Source organism: Charadrius vociferus, unplaced genomic scaffold, assembly GCF_000708025.1.
Source record: "Charadrius vociferus isolate BGI_N301 unplaced genomic scaffold, ASM70802v2 scaffold455, whole genome shotgun sequence".
Classification (NCBI taxonomy): domain Eukaryota; kingdom Metazoa; phylum Chordata; class Aves; order Charadriiformes; family Charadriidae; genus Charadrius; species Charadrius vociferus.
Genome location: NW_009648550.1, coordinates 6,922,580 through 6,937,883, shown reverse-complemented (window position 1 = coordinate 6,937,883; position 15,304 = coordinate 6,922,580).

Genomic DNA, 15,304 nt, shown 5'->3' with positions numbered 1-15,304 from the left:
GAGCCAAAGGTTGGAAAACTGTCTGCACAGGTAGGTGACCATCTTAGCAAGGCTCCGAAAGGAGTCATAGATCTCTGTTGGTGTTGGGAATATCTGAGCTTGTCATAATCCAGAATGGGTATTAAATCTCATGTCTCAAAGCTTAAGCCAGACAGTAACTGCAGGGAATCTCTGAGGTGATCTAACACTGGAACAGATTATCCCACATAATGCTATCGTGAACCTTAAGACCTTCTACCTTTGGTTATCAGCAGAAACAAGTTACAGGATTTAGTGAGCCTTCAGCGTGATGTAGTTCTTATATCCATAGCGCTCTGGCAAAATAGGAGGTCTGAGCACACCTGAAGTCTACATAATGTATATGGTATCTCAAACAACCAGGAGAATTGGTCCTCCTTACCTGTAAATATGCTGCTTGACCTTTGTGAAACATACACATGATTAGCTCGCACAACCAGATGTATAGAAACAGATGAAAAATATTAAAACAGGCAAAAAATGGGTAAGTCCCCTTTAAGAAAAGATCATTTCTTTTGCGTCTCTCAGCATTGGATTCTATTTTGCAATTCACACATGCATTTTTAATATCCTTTTTTAGCTTTAGACTTTTCACTGTAGCAGGAAATAAAAGGTTGATCAAGAAGATATCCATGCAGTGAGTTAAAAAGCCATCTGAGAAAGTTATAAATTTCAAATTGAGGTATTTTTAAAACTCTTATTGAGAGGCTGTTCCTGACTTTCTTCTTTTGCCCTCCCAGATTTTATCTAAGGGCTGCAATAAAAAAATATCCTAAGGAATTATGATATTTGAGTCTTCCATACAGGTACTAAATAAGGTACTTAGAGGTAGGTGCATACCTTCAGTTGCCTCATGAAGGAGATGGTTAAATTGCTACAGGCTCCAAATTCATGATTTATGGTAACGGGAAACTATACAATATGCTCCTGAAATGCAGTTTGAAATGATTGATAAAGCTTTAGTCTGACTGAACACATACAGTAGATAGATTAAGAGTCTGGCTTATCTGTCTGGTCCTGGGTGTTCATCAGTCAACCTAACTAACAAGCTAAAACTCAGGATTGTGGTCAGCAAGTTCATATTCATCTAAAAACATGGGGTCTGCAGTGAGCTCTTTCACACAAAGAGAGCACATTGAATCCGTTTAATGCTCACTTACCCCCACTAATGCTCTCCAGCTAGGAGAGGAAAGAAGTGGGGACTTGAGAAGCAAGCTCACCCCTTGCATTTACTTCCCCCTTCATTACTTTTTAACATCACTTTAAGTAACAACTGCTGAAACCCATTAACAAAATCATTTTACGGTGCCAGAAATCTCAATAGCTCATAAAATCGTATTATGAACCACGTTAAATTTTGCACAAGTCAAATGCGATTTAATAGCTTTTAATCACAACACTGGTGTTTTCTGTGTGGCTAGTTGCCTTCCAGCTTGGTACACAAAACAGCTTCAAAGTACAGACCCAGCTCATAAAGGTGAAGCGAGGTAAGAAATGTGTGGAGTAGAAGACCTAGGTACAAAGTCCTAGCTGGTGTAAAGCAGTGTAATGCCGCAGCTCTCCTGAAATCCCTGCTGCCATAGATAAGGGGGTGAAGGGAACACATCTAGAATCAGTAGCTTCCCCAATAACTCCAGTTTCACTTATTTAAAGGATGCGACTACCAATATTTTCACAGGTCAAACAAGTGATTTAAGTCGGATTCCGAGCTAAAGAAAATGTAAAGAATGTGCTATGGACCATATGAAAAACTCAGCACAAGATGAGCCTATTCTGAAAGATCAGCTTCCTCCCCGCCACCATTCACCACTTTGAGGGGGGGTGGAAAAAAAAAAAAAAAAAGAAAAAAAAAAAGGATCAACGAACTCCAAACCCTTTACTGTTAATCCGTGCTGAGTTTCAAACAAGCCTGTGGAAGGACAAGACCTGAAAAGGTATTCGCAATAAAAGAGGCAATGGACACAAAAGTATATGCCGCTAATTAAAAACTTAAAATTATATCACAATGACTTTAAATGAGAATGATCTCAGTCTAATCACATAATACTTTCTTTTGTGCTCTAGGTCACGCCGTCACTCAGATGCAGCATTCAGGAAGCACATTTCATTAGACCAAATAAAGCTTCAATCATGTGTAAAATTTCCAACTTGAATAGGCAGCCATCATATCATTCATCAGTCTAGATGTATTTAATGGGTGTAATTTCTTCCTCATATTTCTGTGTTGATTGTTTCATTTCCATTATAGAAATCTTTCAAGATTGCTCTTTTTTGCTGTTCTTTTGGTCGGGATAAATAATGCTTTTTAAGATGTATCTCAAATACATTCATTTTTGCTTGTCAAAAAAATTGGGTGATTGAGATAAATTTAAACCAAGACACAGTGAGAAACAACAAAACCAAAACCGAACACCCAGCACCCCCCAGGAATCGGATGATATTACCCATACTTGCATGTCTTGCAATAAATAATTATGCTTAATCAAAAACAAATTGAGCAGTCTTGTTCAAACACAACAGCCCCCTGTGGATTCTGACACTGTTTCTACAGTTGAATGCAAAGGGATTATTTTTAACATATGACTTTAAAGCAAAATACAACACAAGTGCTCATCTCCATCCCTTGCTTCCTCCTTCTCCCTTTTTCAGCCAGATAATCTATGCATAGGTAACTAGTACAAAAAAACCTTCTACCTTTCAGATTTCAAATGAATAGGATAAATTAATAATTTAAGGAAGATTTGTAAATTTATCAGGAAGAAACCATAGCTTGCAGTGTAGCCTTCCAGCACTAAATTGTAGTCTTCTAGCTTAATTTTGAAAAGAAAATATTTTCTTATGGATGCTTATCTTACAATTTGGATGCACAGTTACCTTGCTTATCAGAGGCAAAATTATCGCAACTCAAGTATAGTTCTGGGCTATGTACGTGTTCAAAGTTTCCACATCAATAATATAACTTAGTCATTTTCTATCCAGCATGCTTCCTCCCTCCTGCCACACTTTTCCCTTTTTTTCCTGTTTATTCCTCCGTCTGCCTCCATGGAGGACAGAAACACAACACATCACATTGGGGCTGGACTAGATAGCCAGACTAAGCCTTCCCTCCTCTGGCCAACCTAAACCTTTCCCAGTTCTGTTCCCTTTTATCTTCCCTCCTCTTTATGTGCATTTCATCCATCTGTTGTTTTCTCTTGTGACCTGGGCCCCAAACCTGTAACGAGATCTGTTCTGGTGCATCAGGCTCAGCTGAATCAAACAACTTCCATTTCAGAAACCCATGAGTCTAACTGGGTCCTGAAACCTTGCAGACTCATTTTTAGTAGCAGCACAGCCAAGCTGGTAGATGAAAATACAAAGAACCTTACATTTACCTTTTCTGATATGTGAACGTTGTTTCGGAATCCCCGATTAGGCAAACAGGATGGGACAGGGGATTTATCCATCAGGCTATTGCAGCTGCAATCACAGTAGTCTCCCGGCTAATGATTTGAAGCCCATCAAGCAGAGTCCTGAAAAAAAAATAATCAAGCAGTAAAAATATTGCCTTGGTATTATTACTTTTTGGTCACAACTTCCAACAGAGACTAGTTATTTTGGATGTCATGATTATTTTTAAGGGTTGGGACACCATGTGAGAAGAACAACTGGCAGAGGCACAGAAGACACAGCCTGAAGAGGCCTTGATTCTCTCTTCATGCTGGAGATAGAAAGATGGCAGATTTAGTTGCAAAAAGAAAACACATGCAACTAAGGCAGTTACTTAGTTGCAACAAAACCCAGAAGAAATCCAAACAAGGATACTTATGACCTAAATGAGAATAAAAAGTCTTATGTAAAACACTAAGGACCGCCTTTCTGGCCAGGATAAGCAGGCCAAGTTCAGATAACTTCTGTGATAATACAGCTACTCATCCTTTTGATACAGGACCTAATTTTCATTCAAGCCAGTGTTAAGATTCTGGTGGCTTCAGCGGATGCTGAATTGGAGAACTTTGTTCAACATCCAGAAGAGAAAGTGAAAAGCCAGACTCCTTCTCCAAGGCCCACAGGGAAGCTGGAACCACTTTTCAGCTCTGCCAAAAGGTTCCTGTGTGACCTCCTGCCAACTGGTAATTTTGTCTGGCCAAAAGCTCAAATATATTTTAAACATTAACGAACTTTATAGGTCAGTGCCTCAATTCCCATTAAAAAAAATAATGCAGTAGTACCCGGAAATCTTTTTAGTGCATGAATTTTTAAATGGTCATAGTAACCACTTTCTCCCTCTTTTGTGGCAAAGTGAGAGTAGGTACAAAACTTTCACCTATAAGATGCAGCATCAACATGGACAAGATTGATTTTAAATGAATCCACTTCATACTGTATTTCTCTGCTAAGAGTTGTTAACCATTGTGAAAAGAAATTTCTAAGTTTCATAGAAGAGACGCTTATACCGTTGCGTATAAAGAAAAACAGATAAAAACCTGCCCTATAAAGGAAAGTCTGCATCTTTTCTCTCCATTATAGGGTTCATCTTCAGAGTCATATACGTGAGTGGAGCATTTAAAATACAGGTCAGCCCAGGTCAACTGCAGCCTGACAGACACGAAGGATTTCTTGCACTAGGTATCTCAGCATCTTTAATCTTGGAATCTTTAGATTCCAAATCATCACACAGTTTGAAACGTGCACTTTTTCCTTGCTGTGTTTTCCTTGTCTTTAGTGTCTATAAAGCATCTGAAAGTTCTCAGCCAGAGTCTCATTCTGTAATTAAGCCATGGCAGACGATTTAGGAGTCAAGACTGGGACGCGATCTCAGCATTCCATGGGCATTCCAGAAAGGAATACACAGGGCTAGAGAATTTCCCTCTCAAGAGTTGCTCAGAAAGAGCTCCTTGACTCCTTAAATCAACATGTATTAATATTTTTATATTCTTATTAGCATTTTTTGCTTCACAGCACCTATAGGACCCAGTTATATCTGAGGTCTTGCTGCCTTTAGATAACCAGAGAGATTCAGGAGTTGAATTTAGAGCTATAGCTTTCCAGCTTGGACCTATCGGAGAGATACAAATGTCTTTTCAGGACAATCGTTGCAGAGCATAGCCATTTCCCAAAGGCTAACAAGAATGTTGTCATTTACTTCAGCAGGCACAAGATCAAATCCAGCATTACTATGGATGTATTTCCCAAAATGTTCTACCCGATAAAAATATTTCCGTTCTCTAAGGGAAGTCAGGAATGAGAATGTTAGCAGAGGAGTCCATAAACACAGCCCCAACAGAAAACAGCTCTGCTTCAGACCCAGCCTCAAATTCTCAGCTCATCTGTTTCTCTCATTACACCCAGCAGATATAAAACAAGTTTTGCTTGTCATGAGCAAAAAGGGTTAATACAAGCTGGAAGTTATTTACAGTTAATATCAGTGGAAAAATTGCAGAGCAGCTTGGTCCAGTATCTAATAATAAAAAATAGTTTCTTGTAAAGAGACTTGAGGGCAGAGACTCTGCAAGTTCTTCACGTTTTTTACATTTTTTTCTTCAAGAAATAGAACAAAATGCCAGTAATCCCAGCATTTGGGGATAAAATTTTCCATAGCTTTCTGGTGACCTTGACAATAAGGAAATCAATGCTTGGCAATTATAAGAAAAAAAAAATCTGGCCAAAGATTTAGCCCAACCTGTCAGCAGTTCGTCAACTGTGGTATTTCCAGGTTTTTGACTAGCATATTTAGTGAGAAATAATTTTGGTCTATTTTAAGTGTGCAAATATACTGGACAGAGTAGCGATATACTGTTAGATCAAATTTATTGTTTTGAAATCCTGATGGTCATCTCTAAAAATGAAGGTCAAGAAATTATACAGAGGTGCCCATAAGCTAAGTTTCTCAACTCTGATACAGAAAAAAAAATATTACTCAAAATTCAAGCTAGTCAATAGTTGCAAGAAAAGTTTCATTGAGCCCCATTTCAAACAGCTGAGAAACTCTTGCATACTTAAAAAAGCAAGTACCTTCAGCTTCACTGAATCCAAGAGAACTAAGACAACACTGAAAATCAGGTGACTTTGCATAAGAACCCTGTTTTAGAATCACATTTCTGCAGCATCTAAATTTTCAGCTGCAACATCTGTACAAAAGGATCTGAGCCCATGCTCAGTAGAGTCAATTCAGAGAGTGCTATTAACTTCAAGCATACTAGATGTGGTATTAAATCAAATCCTGAAAGGTATTTATGTATCTGTTTCCCATTGAAATCAAGGGTTTGGGCTTTTATCTTTTACAGCAATGATGATTTAGGTCCGAGTAAGACATAAGCGGCAAAAAGCCTAACTCAAAAGGCCGAGTATTTCTAGAGGTACTGTTATCTGGCCACCAATTGTACCACTGTTTGATATCTCCGAACCTTATTTCTATCAGATTAAAATATTCAGATCTTGACCCAGAGGGCGGCAAACTAAGCTAAGGGCAATCATCCCTTAGCTCTATTGCTGCAGCATTCCTGGACAGTAAGAGAAACAGAAAAAACTATTTTACCCAACAGCAGCAGATGCAGCACTACCACTGAGAACATGAGTATTTCAATAATTAATAACTCAAAAGAATTTCTCCAGTTGCTATCCCTGCCTCTCAATCTACATTTGCATAATCCCTTTGTTTTGTCCGAGACCTTTGAATGCAATGATCATAGTGATGAGGCGGCAAGTCATTGACAAAATACAGCTCAGGTCCAAATACCAGTATAGTTTTCATGCACATACAACTTCACCCCGCTCTTAAAGTTTCCCTGACAGAGACAACATGTCTGCAACCACTGACACCCAATGGTTGACAGAAATGGTATGGAGCTGCCACCTTTTGACATTTCCAAAACATCTGACTGTGTAATTAACAAATGGTAAGTTCCCCCCCCTCCTTCTTTTGATTGTTTTTATTTCTCCTGTTATCAAATAAGTTGGAGGAAGTTAGTTTATGAAAAAGATCTCGGGTAGCCCCTTCTCTAAAAAATTCCCACTGGTCTGACTTCAAGGCTAATAAAAATGCTTTATTGTTTCTTCTGTTGATCCTCCTAACTGGTCAGCAAACCCCTGGGGCACAGTTAGTGCAACAAATTCAACTTTGAGCGCCTGGTGTCTCATGCACAGCTCTAGGTAGGAATAAGTTTCCTGTTACAAAAGAACAGTCCTGCCAAATAGCTGTGTAATTACATTGTTCGTTTAATTCCTCACCTGTTCTTGTCTATGTTTACAGGGAGACCTCACAATGATGATGCCTGTTTTTCCATAATACAACTTTTGCCAAGTGTCCAAAATAAGAGCTATACAGTATATTGCAAAAAATACAGAGCTGGTTCCCACCTCTGTTTCCTAACTCTGCCTGCTCTCAAAGCATCACCTCTCAAATGTCTTCCACACAGTTCAGATGTAGATGTAAACTTGACTACAATCTACATACTCTATATGGAATTATTAGACAAAAAATAAAATAAAATAAAAATGCAGCAAATGAAGACAGAAATCCAGAGCAGTAAAAAAAAAAAAACAACCCACAACAAAAACCAAACCACCCTGTAATGTATTTGGACTTTTATCACCTTCTGCTATTTTACAAGTGGCAGAAAAATATGTATTCAATTGTCTGACATTAGTGCAAAAGTTAAGATTGAAGGCTCATGCAGATACTGAAGCACAAGCAAGCAGCACACTGTCACACCCTTATAAAGCAGGCATTCCCTCAGATGAGACAGCAAAGAGCACAGAATAGAGGAAGGCTTCTCTGTCTCTTGCAATACGCAGTCTTTTATGCCACAGGTAGCCTGCTCTTTGACTTCAGGCAGAGTAGGGACACACTAATCTGTTTTTGAGACAAGTTCACGCAGTCCAATGGGAGCATTTCCGCTAACTTCAGAAGGGTTTGGAACACATGCAGTGTAAATAAGGATGGCAGAATGACACAAAAAACCACAAATGTACTATTTAAAGCTAAGAAAAAATCCATTGTGGTTCAATCCATCTGAAAAAAAAAAAAAAAAAATCAAACCCATCATCTTGAAACACGGTAAAAGAAATTTTGCTCTTACCTGTACTCTTACTTAATAGTCTTTTTCATATTTCTTAAACTTCGATAGTGTACTAAAACTCTAGGGATGTGGGAACAAGAAATAGTAATGAAAGCTTTTTATTGATTTCTATGAAGCCAGAATTTCAACCCCTGAGAAGAAACTGCAACCCCAATGTAAAAGCAAAATCTGTCAAGAAAACTGGCACAAAAACATAACTAAAAAAGTACACAAGGGATTTCAAATGAGATTAGAAGCATTGTTTTGACCTTGTGGCTTTCGGAGGGGTGTGAGAAAAACGCAGTAACAGCACAAGAAGCCTTTGCAAACCAGGCAGCCGAGACAGACAGTTTAAAGGAATTGGAAAAGAAAGTCTAAACGGAAATGGGGTGAAAGGAAAACACAGCTCCATCTAGGGTGAAAGGAATGAAGACCAATAATCATTGGGATTCAGCTTTGTTTCTGTGGTAGGTGCTCTAAAATCCATGTTGAAGGAGCAGACAGAAAGGTCATGGAAGTCAGAATTATTATATGAGAAAGGAAGTAAGGAACAATGGGCTCAGAGAAGTCATGACAACTGAAGGATTGGTGGTCTTCACTGCGAAAGAATGGGTGGCCTTTATTGATGGGCTCTTTCTATAGAGATGAATTACTGTGTGCAATATCTATACAGACCAGAAGTGCACTGGTGACGGACTTGCTGAATTATTTGCTGTGGATAAACTATCTAAGTATTCTTTCCTGATTTTGAGCAAGTCTAATTACTGCTGTAACATGTATTACAAACCCCAGTCCAACAAAGCACGTACATATGGTTCTTAACTGCAGCCACATGAGAAGTCTCTTTAGCCCCAGTGGGACTATATATGTACTCAAACTGAGCAGAAGGTTATGTTTCGCAAAGAACGACATCCACTCAGCTAAACACAGGAGCAAAGAAGGCACATGAAAAAGACACAGAGGCAGCAGAGTTCCACAAACAAGACTTAGATGTCTACTGTCAATTCTGCACCACTGGTCAGTACCCCGTGACTTTGTTTCCCTTCCCACACCATCCTTTCTCTACTTTGTTTACTAAGATTTCCAGCTCCTTAGAGCAATGTGGTCTTCCTCCTGCATCTGTAGTTCACCTATGACAAAGGAGCTTTGATGAGTTATAACCATCAATTGATGGTTCCAAAATTACATCTTATTCATTATTTGTTGCTTGTTACTGATCACTAAATACACGCCCCTTTTTAATCTGGAAAAGTAAACGAGTAAAGAGAAGAGAAGAGGTGTTACTGAATTTTTGCTTGTACTAATTGAGTTAATCCTCTGAAGAGATACACCTCCAGCGGCAACGCGAGCAAAACCTCCTGCACCCATTTTCACAAGAACGACCGAGGCAGGCAGACAGGCAAAAAGGGCTGAAACATTTGCCGTGAAATCCAGAGGTGCTGTCGCAGTAAATGTCCCGCCGCATCTAATAGCAAAGGGTGTGGGATGTAGAGATACTTGTTTTCTTCAGGTTTAGCACAAGAGATCTGGTCATAGGTGGGCAAACATGCGATGTTCAATCTGCTGTTCAGAACAAAGCCGTTCATTGCACCAGTGAAACAAGAAGGCACATGAGGAGTGGGAGATTTCTGTTAGAGAAGACATTTTGTAGGACAAAACTGTGGGAATCTGTGGGTGTGTAGTACGCTGAGGTTTGAACTTGGGAACTGTGAATGTAATCTCGACATCCAAGACCAGCAATGTGCAGAAGGAGCCAACACCACAGACCACCTAATCTCTGAAAAGTCCGAGCTGGAGCTGTCGCCCACAGCAATACGATCCATCTGCGTGCCACCGAATCTCACAGTTCTCAGTCTGGCTTATGTGCAGACTTATGATTATCTGTCCCATTATCCATATGGACCTATTCAGTTTTTCTATACCTCCTACAACTTCATATACGTGATTAGCAATATGATGTAGACAAGTGTTTTTTACCCCTCCCAGCAACCCCTTCCATATTTTTTTTTTTTTGGTCAGGAAATGCCAGCCCTTGTGAGTCTCTCATAGAAAATGAATGGCAAATTTGCAAATTCCTGTAAACACCCACAAACTTTCTCATGATCTCTTGTTACTTTTCAGCGGATAGTCCTTTGCAACCCCAAGAAGCCTGGGCTGCTGAATACAGCAATCATATTGTGCCAGCCTCCGAAATGTGTGGTTGTTTCACAAGGCAAATGCCCACACTACCTGGAGCTGGGCAAGCACACAATCGCTTTAGTCTAACAGAGAAACTCGGACTTTTTTCTTTTCTCTCTTTGTCTTTTTAAACCAAAAAACAACCAAGCAACAATGCACAAGCACAGACTTGTTGAGCATCAGCTTTTACAGGGTAATCCTTGTCAAGGCACGTTAAAGCACAGGCTGATCCAGGCTTGCACTGCTAGTCCTTGAGAGGGTCCTGCCGGAGGTTTTCTGGAGTGCTGAGCTTAGACTTCTTAGCATCAAGTCTCCAGCAATTCCTAAAAATAGCATCACCAAACCCTCTCATACTTGGCACCAAAGGAACCTAAATCATATCGCTGTGGAAGAGCACTGTGATACAGTTTCACCCAGTGACTCAAACATCAATCCCACAGCTCCCAGCTCAGCCACGTGTCCATTTGAGAAAGACACCACATCTTGACTGGAATACAGAAGAATGGATGAAACCACAGTGATGAAATCTAGCAGTGGATTTCATCTGCAAGTCTCAAAAAGTGTCTAAGAGTTATTAGAAAACAGCATCTGACATTATCATGCCTGGAACCGTTCAAGGGAACCAGGTAAAAACCAATGAAATCAGTCCTTTGGGGCTGTATAAACAGGCCACGCTCCCACAAACCCTCAGCCCGATGACCCCGAGGTGCCCTCACAGACTCATCAGCAATTCAGCAGCAGCCAGAACAAGGAGGAAATTGGGGGCCTTATTAGAGACCAGCCAAAGCAAAACAAACCAAGGACTTGGTTGCCACTGCCAAAATACTGCTTTCACAAGTCAGGAATCCCGATCACGCAGCTGCCTCACTTGCCCCTCATTTTCCCACATCCGCTGAGTTTACAAATGAACCTATTAGAAGGCATGATTTTCTATTTTATTTGCCAGGGGGAAAGATGGTAACAAAAGGAGGCTGTGAGTGAATGAATATGCCAATGCTCCTTTTGGTTTTACTGGCATGTCATTATATTTAAAAATAGAACTGGATTTTTAAAATAAACAAAGCATAATATGGAGGTTTCTGTGTAAACAAAGTATTGTACATGTGGTGGGGTATGATACAGAATTTCATGATCAAGAAATTTCTCATTCAGCTTGTCTCATCAGCCAGAACAAACTTGCAGTCAGTAGACTTTAATTATAATTGCATCTAATTGATTCTTCTTCCTTTTTTTTTTTTTAAAAAAAAACTGTGGTATTGTGGTGCTGCATCAACAGTAGTTCTCGACACAAGAATGCACATTAGGGAATCTAGGGTAGGAAACGGAAAGAACCATATGAGTAACCATCTCATGCCCACTACATCGTTTACTTACTATTTATTTCCGTTAGAGAAATGTTCAGAGGCACCAGCAAACCAATCCCTGAATCTGAACAGCCATCTCTCTCCTGCCTTTGAGGGGAGTCCCTGTCCATGCAGGGAGCAACCAGGGAAGCTGGGCCTCACTGCGTCATGAGTCCTTAAGTTGGTGGTAACGTTAAGAGTCAAGCAGTGCTGGCCATGGCCAGATACCTAGTTAATCATCTCAGGAAAATCGTCAGCAGAAACAGAAGCACCTTCAGGCTTAAATGAGAAATAAATGGGGATTTTCAAAAATCTAATATTGCAAATGTAAGCGTCAGTCAGAAATTCGCATCCTTTTTTCAAGCAATCTCTGCATGACTTATTCAAGGCAATACAGAATCCCTGTGGCAGTTGAAAACTATATCCAGCTTGCTTCACTCAACCTTAGAAGTATTATTCTTCCCTTAGCACAGTGGCTAACACGTCCAGCAATAGCTAAATTAATTAGGATCCTAAGCCACCTTTTCAAAAGATTTTGGCATAACATTGCATTAAAACAACAGAATGTAGGTTCTTAATTCACTTAGTCATTCTTGAAAATGAACAGAGGATTAACAAGGATCATGCTACAAATACACTTATGCTCTTGGCATGTATTTAACGCTTGCTATCTGCATATGCTGTGTCAGTCTCTTGACCTCTGTGTGTATGAAGATGACACGCACAATTCACACACCCTTCTGGTGTTTCTGTCAGGCTGTGCTAACTGGCCTCTAATCAGTTAACGCTGCCTTTTTAAGGAGACTTTTCTAAATGCTCGTGAAAAACAATAGACATTGAGAATCAGATTTTGGCTTCATCAAATGGCACTATAAAAAAAAACCCCAAAACAGGACTCTCAACAAAGATGTCAGTGACTCAACAGCTCTCAGTAACCACTGCAAAATAAACATTAGACAGTAATTGCTATGTCGGGCTTGAGCATCTGCTAAGAGGAACCATATTTTCATTGAACTATGATTCTAACAAAGTAATCACTCCCCAGCAGAAATATGGCTGAAGGGCAATACTTCAAATGTGGAGTGCGTTGATACACAGCAGTCTGCCCTCATACACCAAACAGTGTGCTCGACTATACCAATAACAAGTTTTTTGTTTTGAAAGAGGATGTTTTACAATAAAAGATACTTTTTTAAAGTCAACTGGTTTTTGATTACTTGTCTGGTATCACGTCCCCTAAAGCACTGTACTAGTAAATGGCTCTGGGGGTACCTTTGCATGTGGCTTTGGCCTGCATCGTGCAGTAGAGATGCAGCCCAGTGCCAAACCCATACTGGAAGTCTGCACGCCGAAAATCCCTCTCAGCAGAAATCATTAGCCAGGATCCAGCTGTAAATGTACGCAGTCAGCCTACTTCCCCGTGCAAGCGATCTCCCGCGGTCTGGTGAGACGCCTCTGTGCCACACGCTACACGGCTTCCCGCTCTGTGGGTATTTCGAGTAAAACCAACTTCAACAGCGTTACACTGTTAGTGCGATCCTGCCCGTCATCTTTGAAGCAAACGCTCGTCCCTGGGAAAATATGCTCTGTTTGGTAACTCAAACTCCTAAAAGAAAGCTTCTTTTGATGGTAAAGCTATGGCAAACTGGAGGAGTGTTTGCTCTCTGCCATAATCTCAGATAATAGAGCCAGTTTTCTAAACAGAGCTGAGCTTTGGGAATCGGCTATTCCTGTCAGACCCAGATTCCTCGTAGCAAGAATGCTTGCAATCCGTGCGACTCTCTGTCCCAGGACAGTATGGCTGTGTAAACAGAAGAACTACGGTGGGATTATACTGAAATTTCACATCATACTCTCACAGACCGACTCTCCACAGCCCTGGCTATCTGTTTTTACCTGTCATGGGACGTAGCAGTGTCATCTGGGAAATACAGCTAGAAGAGAAAGAAATCACTGTACTTCTACTCTGCGTGATAAAAGAAAGAAAGCAAGTCTAAACCAGGTTATATTAAGCAGTGCATTTTCTTATTTCTGTAATGCATTGTGTACAAGTATATAGCACACTGGATACATCCAGATGCTAAGCCAAGTCTGGAAAGCCACCCAAGTTTTTGCATACCTATTTGAGTTCCTAGAGGAGTGCAGACTGACTTTTCAGAAACGCTGAGAACTCTTGGTTCCCAGCAGAGCACCACTAATACCCAGGCCGTACAAGCAACTACTGAAAGCCATGCATCTGCACAATTAGACTCTTAAATGTCTTGGAAAAAATCTGCTTCACGGTGCCAAAATTTAAGCACTTGTTTTTTGCAAACTTAATGACAGAATTGTAGCATTTACACAATTGTATAAACAACATCAGCAGTAAATTTTAAAGTCAGTAGCTTGCAGTCTTCTCTACATTTCTTTAATATGCATACAATTTAAAAGATTAAATTGTACTTTCTAGCATAAACATCAATATTACTGCATTTAAATTCTTCTACCATGCCTCTGACTGAATAATACTTTTATACCTCACTTCCAATTAGGAGTACCAAATTCTAATCTGGAATTTCAATGTAGAGCAAAACCAGTACCTAGCGAACAAGGGTTTTTTAGGCTGGCTATAAAGTATCATTTGCAGCATATGCGAGAGAGAAAAACAGTTGAACTTAACAAATAGAGCTGATCAGGGAGAACTGCAACTTTTAATATCGCTTTATCAGTAGTGACACAAATAATTCCTGTTGTGGAGCGATTCTCACAGTTCCTCTCAGACACTGATAAATCCAAGTGGCTGGAGAACTGAAAGTCCCGATCCAAAGTCCTTTAAAGAAACAGGCTTTAGTGTGTGACTTCATAAACACTCCCACCCCAAGCTGCCTGGCAGCTGAAAGGGCAGAGAAGAGACACTCTGAGGAGCGGTTAAGCAGTCAATTCCACTGAAATTCCAAGGATTTTGATCCTTGCGTTCCCTTTATAACACTGAAAAACCTCTTTGTATCCATTAAAATGTCATGAAGGAAAAGAAGGCTTTTAGATGCTATCTGGCTTGCATGGAATAAGATACTGTATAAAAATACAGGAAGGAGGCAGTCCCTTCCCTGCAAAGTGTTCAACATAGAAAACAGCAGAGCTGGATACAGCACAAGGCAGCAATCAGCAGGACGGGCCATCGTGAAGGACCAAGTCACAGTAAATCGGCTGCCTCTCGTCTCTTCTGTAGGCCCTCCAGAAAGAGCTCAGCAAATTGCCAGACCATGAAGCCTCCACATTTCACCTGAGAGAAGCAAATCACAGCTTGCCAAAAACAAACCAGCCTTTAACCTTTTTAGTCTTTTAACCTTTACATAAACTGTGCTTGTTTTCCCGTATGAACAATGGCCTTATTGTTTAAGTTAAAACAAAGTACATGACCTGTGATGTTAGGAAATGAATGAATTGTTGCGTTGTCAACAGTTACTTTCTTTCCACGCCTCCCTATATCTAGGAATTTCTTTCCATGTCTTTAGTTTTAAGGAAAACATGACACTGGAGAAGACCGCTGATACGCTATGTTAACAAATTATAGCAGTGAAAATTATGTAACATGGATTTTCAGTAATTCAGAAACTCCTAATATAGGCCTACATTTCAAAAATATTCACCTCCAATTTAGGCATGCAACTGATATTAATTTTCAAGAGGTTACACTGCCCAGAAACTCTCTCTTCAGACACGCAGTGGGCACTTTACAAAACCTGG